Raw genomic sequence first — 7,349 nt, 5'->3', positions numbered from 1 at the left:
ACATATTAGCCTACACATAGAAAGCAGATGCAACTCAGTTGAAAGAATTAAATAATATGGGTTAAAATCTGATTATAAAAATACAATTTGCAGTGCAAACATTAAGTAGTTTGTCAATTTCTTCTTGTTTTAATTACTTATTTAATTTAATTACTTGTCCCTCTGCATTTTCTCTCCCCATTTTTCTCCACCTATTTTTATTTGAAATCTAGGCATGCACATTTCAAATTTAATTTGAATGATAACATCAATTAAAACAAACACAATCACCATTTATCAAAGTAATCATAATGTACAAATAAAAAACAAAACGTATAATTCAAAACACACTAGAACAAGGTTCCCTCCCAATTTGAGAGCATAAAACAGTGTTTGTTGGCTATGAAATTTAAAAAAAAAAAGAGTAGTAAAAAGCAACAAAATCAAAAAAGCTTTAAGAATTTAACATCCTTCTGGCTGTTCTGTAAACACAGCAGCTCAGAGGATTCAGCTTAGTACTGCTTTCAATCATGAAGAAGAGACGTAGAATAATTCATGAAAAGACACCTTGTGATTAAACATCATTGTATTATAAACTTCACTGACAGAGCAGGAAATCTCACACATTCAAATACATGGCAGCCTTACTGTTCATACAATCACTGTGAAAAGAAATGTTGGTCTCAGATCACATTCTCAGGGATTTGAAAAGGCTGTTTTTTACAATCAACACTGAATGTGGTCAAACACACTTCAGTATTTTTTTTTATCATAATAAGTTAAGTGATGGGTAGAGTACTGAAAATATATACTCAAGTCTCACCATCAACCACTCCATCCTACTCTCCCGCCTGCAATCCCTCCTCAACATTACTGACAATGTCCTCACCTGGCTACATTCCTATCTCACTGACAGAAAACAATTCATCTTCATCAACAACCCCTGTCCCAAGGCGTCCCCCAGGGTTCGGTGCTTGGTCCTCTCCTCTTCATCCTCTACCTCCTCCCCCTTGGTCAAATCATCCGTTGTCATGGTCTCTGTTTTCACTGCTACGCTGACGATGTCCAGCTATACATCTCCACTAAATCCATCACCCATTTAACCCACTCCACCCTGTCAAACTGTCTCTCAGAAATTAAATCCTGGATGCAAGCAAACTTTCTTAAACTCAACTGTGACAAATCAGACATGATCCTAATTGGTCCAAATTCCCTCACCCAAACAGCGAAAGACTTCCACCTCACCATCGACAACTCCACCCTGTCCCCCTCCTCTCACTGCCACAACCTTGGTATCATCTTCGACAGCAACCTCTCCTTCGACCAACACATCAAACAAATCACTAAAACAGCCTTCTTTCACCTTAAAAACATTTCTCGCCTCCGCTCCTCACTCTTTCGTAATGCTGCCGAAGCCCTGATCCACGCCTTCATTACATCCCGCCTTGACTATTGCAATAGCATCCTTTATGGCACAACCTCCAAACTCCTCAATAAACTCCAATATATCCAATATATATCCAATATAATATAACTCTGCCGCCCGCCTCCTCACTCACACCTGCTCCCGCGACCACATCACCCCTGTCCTTCAGAACCTCCACTGGCTCCCTGTCCCACAACGCATCCACTTCAAACTCCTCCTACTCACCCATAAAGCCCTCCACAACCAGGCCCCCTATTACCTCACAGACCTGCTCCACCTTTACACCCCTTCCTGCAGCCTCCGCTCTTCCAATGCCAATCTTCTCACTGTCCCCAAGACCAAGCATAGAACCTGTGGGGACAGAGCCTTCTCCGTTGCTGCCCCCACCCTCTGTAACTCCCTCCCAAAACACATCCGTGACTGCACTGACCTCCCGTCATTCAAATCACTACTCAAAATTCACCTGTTCTGTTCTGCTTTTAATGTTTAGCTACTTTTTTTTTAAATTCATTTATTTATTTACTTGTTTCTCACTCCCATTGCTATTCCTCTTTGTCTTCGATGTATTTTACTGTAAATTGTTTTTTTGTTTTTTGTTTGTTTGTTTTTTTTATGTGTTTTAACCTGTTCTGTAAAGTGACTTTGAGAACTTTGGAAAGTGCTTTATAAATAAAATGTATTATTATTATTATTATTATTATTATTATTATTATTATTATTATCAAGTAAAAGTCCAATTACTCCCATAAAAACTGACTCAAATAAAACTGAAAAAAGGTGAAAAAACAGCATTTGTTCTAATGAGTAGATTGGCTAATCAAATAATGATAGCCTATACAACTGAGATATAAATAATCCCCCACCCTTTCTCCATTGTTCTCTCTCTACCCCCTCTTTCTTATCATAACATCAATGATTAGCGTTGCTTATGAAAAATTAACATAGCTAACGTAAACAAGCTAAGTCATTTTCACCTACAGTATGTGTTACTTACTTCAATGCAGGGTCTCCCTCAGGAAAGTTTGTTAGACCAGGTGGCAAGTACCTTGACAACAAGTTTCTTTTTTAATGGGGGTCAGCAATCCAGCAAAATTAAATTGAAATAAGTTTTTTATATGTAAAACATAGTATTTGGTCTCATATGCATTTGGAAAATGATGCAGATTTGATGTGTATTCATGAGTGATTGAAACATGTTAACAGGGACAAAATGTAATTGAGAGATCTCATTAGAGCCTTCAGTCCCACAGGGTATAAGTCAGTAAGTGAGTGGTTAAAGTTAGTAGCATGATTTGTTATGGTGTTTTGACTCCTCATAGTTAACATAATGGTAACGTCAGGTCACACACTTCAATGCAAACATTGGCTGCTGACTTGTTAACTGTAACATTAAAATCAAACAGTCTGATGTTAGCTAACTGGTAACTGGTGATGTTAATATTAATACTAACAAGCTTACCTCACTGACTTTGGTTCAATTCTCTGTTAGCTGCAGCTTTCATGAGGTCAGAGGCTGGCAGCTCTGTGTTGTGTGTGTGCATTCAGTTTAAGTGTCATCTCCATACATTGTAACTTTAGCAGTGTTTTTCTTGAAGTTGTGTTTTTTAAAAACATCTTCAGGCGGGGGCTCAATTTAGGCCGGGCAGCAGTGGGGGTTCTAGCCTAAATGGCACCCTGGGCAATACCCCCCTATGGCGCCGCCCCCAGATAGACACCATTTTATCCAAGATATACTAGGATGTAGATGATAGAGGACACATCTGAGGAGAACCGGCTGAACTGATGGAGCTCTGTCACACTATTTCAGTTCCCCACAGTTGGCAATGACAACCTTGGCTTTAGGGGTGCCGCTCTTTGTGCCTTGCTTCTCCATTGCCTTGACAACGTCAATGCCCTCCACAACATTGCCAAACACCACGTGCTTCCCGTTCAGCCAGTCAATATTAGCTGTGCAGATGAAGAACTGGGGCCCCTTGGTGTTGGCCCCGGCGTTAGCCATGGACAGAGTGCCCATGCCTGTGTGCTTCAGCTGGAAGTTTTCATCAGTAAACTTCTCCCCATAGATGGATTTGCCTCCAGTTCCATCGTGGTTGGTAAGGTCCCCGCCCTGGCACGTGAACTTAGGGATGACTCGGTGAAATGTGGAGCCCTTGTGGCCAAAGCCTTTCTCTCCGGTGCACAGAGCTCAGAAGTTTTCTGCAGTCTTCGGGACCACATCCTCCCGCAGCTCCATCACAATCCTGCCGGCGTTAGCTCCATCAATATTGATGTCAAAGAAAACTCTGGGGTTCCCCATGTTGATAAACGTGCCTGTGATGTGGATCTGATGGAGATCTGCTTCTGAGTGGATCCTGACAGCGGCTCAGATGCTCTGTCAGATCAAGTTAATTTTATTTAATAAGCAGCGCAGCACAGCACTGGACACACAGTCTATGGAGTGGAGCCTGTGTTGCGTTCAGGTGTTATCACATAAATAACAAATTCCAGCACTTGAATAGGCCATAGCACAACAGAGCAGCATGTCAAGTGGGCTGAACCCGCTCCTGTCATCTGCCACACGTCGCGCCAAAGTGCCACCCTGGGCAAATGCCCATTCTGCCCATATCAGGATCTGCTACTGCTACTGTAGTCTCTATATACAGACTCTACATTCAGTGAATGTAGAGTCTGTAGGCAAACCCCGGAGATCTTGCCTCCGGAAGAAGAGCGGAAGAGTCCAGCTGGTTTCCGGTTGTAGGCTGTTTGTAGTCTGTGTGATATTGACCAATCACATTTGAGCCAGCTGCAGTTGTTGCCAGGTTAATTCAATTCAATTCAATTCAGTTCAATTCAGTTTTATTTATAAAGCCCAATATCACAAATCACAATTTGCCTCACAGGGCTTTACAGCATATGACATCCCTCTGTCCTTAAGACCCTCACAGCTGCTCAGGAAAAACTCCCCAAAAAAACCCCTTTAACAGGGAAAAAAAACGGTAGAAACCTCAGGAAGAGCAACTGAGGAGGGATCCCTCTTCCAGGACGGACAGACGTGCAATAGATGTCGTACAGAACAGATCAACATGATAAATTAACAGTAATCCGTATGACACAATGAGACAGAGAGAGAGAGAGAGAGAGAGAGAGAGAGAGAGGTTAAACGCTCCGTGCGGTGAACTAACAAGGCGGAAGATAATTGGCGTCACTGCAAACTCTGAATCCATCACAATGGTTCAGCATATTTACTTATATATAAACGGAAGTTGGAAACGGAAATTCGCCTCCTCCACCCAAATCAAACTGGAATGCCAAAAAATCGGGGGTCTGCCCCCAGAGGCTGTATTGCCATCTGCCGGAAGTCAGACGCCAAATACAGCCGATGGGTTCCGAGAATGCTGCTACTTGCAGTAGAGGGGCTCCTCTATAGCTCTCCCCCTTCTGCATTTGATCCTCACATTAGCAGACTCGTCATTACGAAGGTATAAATGGCAAAGAAGATTACTGGCTTCAAAATGTACTCAAGAAGAAGTACACCACTAAAGGAACAAGAAAGTACTTATTCCTCGAAAAACACACTTTTTTACTCCTGTGTTACTTGTAACACATTACTACCTACCCCAGATTAAGTTAAATTGTGGCTGTGGATAATGGCACCTCCATCTTAACAAATAAAATTAGCATTTCTTTTGTATAACACTTAAACAATATTGAGTGGTCAAAGAGAAAATTGATTGTTTGATAGTTAGCTTATGCTTAAATGATTGATTAACTCTACATATTCTGATGGATCTGTGTACAGCAGTGGTGGGACCAAGTTATTGTTTTACAGTCACAAGTAAGTCTCATGTCTTTGCATTCAAGTCCAAAGCCTCAGAAGTCTCAAGTCAAAACTGACAAGTCCAAAGTCAAGACTAAAAATCCAAGTCCAAATTCCTTAACTTTGAGATTGGAGTCCTACACAAGTCAAAATGCGCTCTTCACCAACTTAATGCTATTTTAATGACAAAGTAATAAAGAAAATTACATTACAGATAAACAATAACATTTTTTTTAAATTTATTTGATAAACAAACAAAGTTGTTTGGTCTTTGTCAGTTATTTTCAACTTGTATGTTTTGCTGCCCTGCAACTGTTATTAAAAATGTTTTTCTTCTTCACCAACACATAGTTTTGGTACGTGACCAAAATTATCTTTGGTATCATTTTTTTCCAACTGCTACTCAGTAATGCAACACTGGTTCTTCATTGTTCTCTCCTGCAGTTTGATTGAATGCTGTTGGATTGGTTAAGACAAAGTGGATCAGAGCAATCAATTGTTGACTTGCTGTGAATGAACAGCGTTAATGTTCGCTGATTCAAAGAATGACATTCATCTATTTAATTGACATCATTTTTAATCATTGGGTTTGAGGAAAAGTATCAAGTATTTTCAAGTCAAAGGAGTCAAGTCCAATGACATCATGAGTAATTGGTGTTATAGTCGAAGTCAAGTTGCAAGTCTTTTTTCATTTTGTCCAGTCTTTTACAGATGGTAGCTGTAAGCTAGCCAGCAACAGAGGCACCAACTGTGAGTGTGGGAGTGTGTCTGTGTGTTTGTGTTCAGCATAGAACTCACCATTAACTCCATCTCTCTACTTTTTCCTCTCATTTCTGTATGTTTATGAAGGAGATTTATCAACCAGTTTAAGTCCCCCATCCATTCCAATGAATGTAACTTTGCTAGGATGTCTAGATCTATGATTACTGTCATCTGACTCCAAGTGCACAGACTTATTTGATGGGATATCTACAAGCCAATCACACTGTCCAACCTCATCTAGAGTGGACTGCAACAGAGCCACGCCCCCTTTTTTAACAAGCATGGCCAACTGTGAGGCAAGGACGAAGTGCAAGGCACCTTTTAGTCTAAAAATCAGATTGTTAAAGTGTATAATTTGTGTTTAAAACGTTTTAAAGTAAATATAAGATGTTATGTTTCTCTTTAATGTCATAAAATTGTATGAAAAATGTATAGCTTTTGCTATATTTTTTTCATTTTCATTTAATGTCAACTGAAAATGAAATATTGATAGAATAAGGCAATACTGCTGTGATTTGATTTCCTAATATACATAAGCTTATGATGCATTTTATTGATAATGAACACACAATATTAATTGTAGGAGGTTTTCAACATACTGTTTTTTGGAGATACTTAAAAAATCAAGGATATTTTGAGTCGTGATGACAAAAACAATGCAAAGTATATATGCAATTTGTTTTAAAAGATTACTTTATTAATTCATGTTCACCATTCATTAAAAATAAATAATATCATGCTTTATGTTGAAAAAAATGGTCTATCATTTATTGTCATTTTCACTATTATTATTACTGATTTCTGCAGTAAGAATCTTTGTCCATTGGAATGGATGAAAAAAAAATTAACACATAAACTTATCAAGGGGGAGCCAGGACGACAGGTCAACGGGGGGATGTCATCATCCAGTAGAAGCCAGAAGAATAAACAGAATGTTCTCCACTGAACCAGCCAAAGTGTTCTCTCAGTGGCAGGGAAATGACAGCAGATCAGACCCACCAAGAGCTGAGATTGGAAACATAGTGGAAGGGCATACAGGAAAGAGATGTATCAAACAACAACAATGCCGGATGGCTAGAGGACCTAAGAGCTGACCACAGTAACCTCCCTGAACAAGAACCAATAACCATCTCAATGGCAGACATTCAGGAAAGAGTGTCAAAAATGAAGAGCTGGACAGCACCAGGCCCTGATATGAGCCATACATACTGGCTGAAGAAGCTGCACTTCATGAATGCCTAGCAGCACAGATGACCCAGCTGCTAAGGAATGGGACCCACCCAGAATGGTTGACACAGGGCAGAACAGTCTTGATCATAAAAGACCCCCAGAAGGGAACCATCCCATCCAACTACAGACCGATAACCTGTCTCTCCACAACATGGA

At 40.2% G+C, this 7,349-nt stretch overlaps 1 pseudogene; it reads right to left on the bottom strand.

Annotated features, from left to right (window-relative positions):
• Positions 1–3,136: 3,136 nt before the first annotated feature.
• On the bottom strand, positions 3,137–3,774 carry LOC117261238 (peptidyl-prolyl cis-trans isomerase pseudogene; annotated as a pseudogene).
• Between the last annotated feature and the right edge of the window lie 3,575 nt (positions 3,775–7,349).

Source organism: Epinephelus lanceolatus, chromosome 7 (assembly GCF_041903045.1).
Source record: "Epinephelus lanceolatus isolate andai-2023 chromosome 7, ASM4190304v1, whole genome shotgun sequence".
Taxonomy (NCBI): domain Eukaryota; kingdom Metazoa; phylum Chordata; class Actinopteri; order Perciformes; family Serranidae; genus Epinephelus; species Epinephelus lanceolatus.
This window is presented reverse-complemented; position numbering and strand designations above follow the sequence as displayed.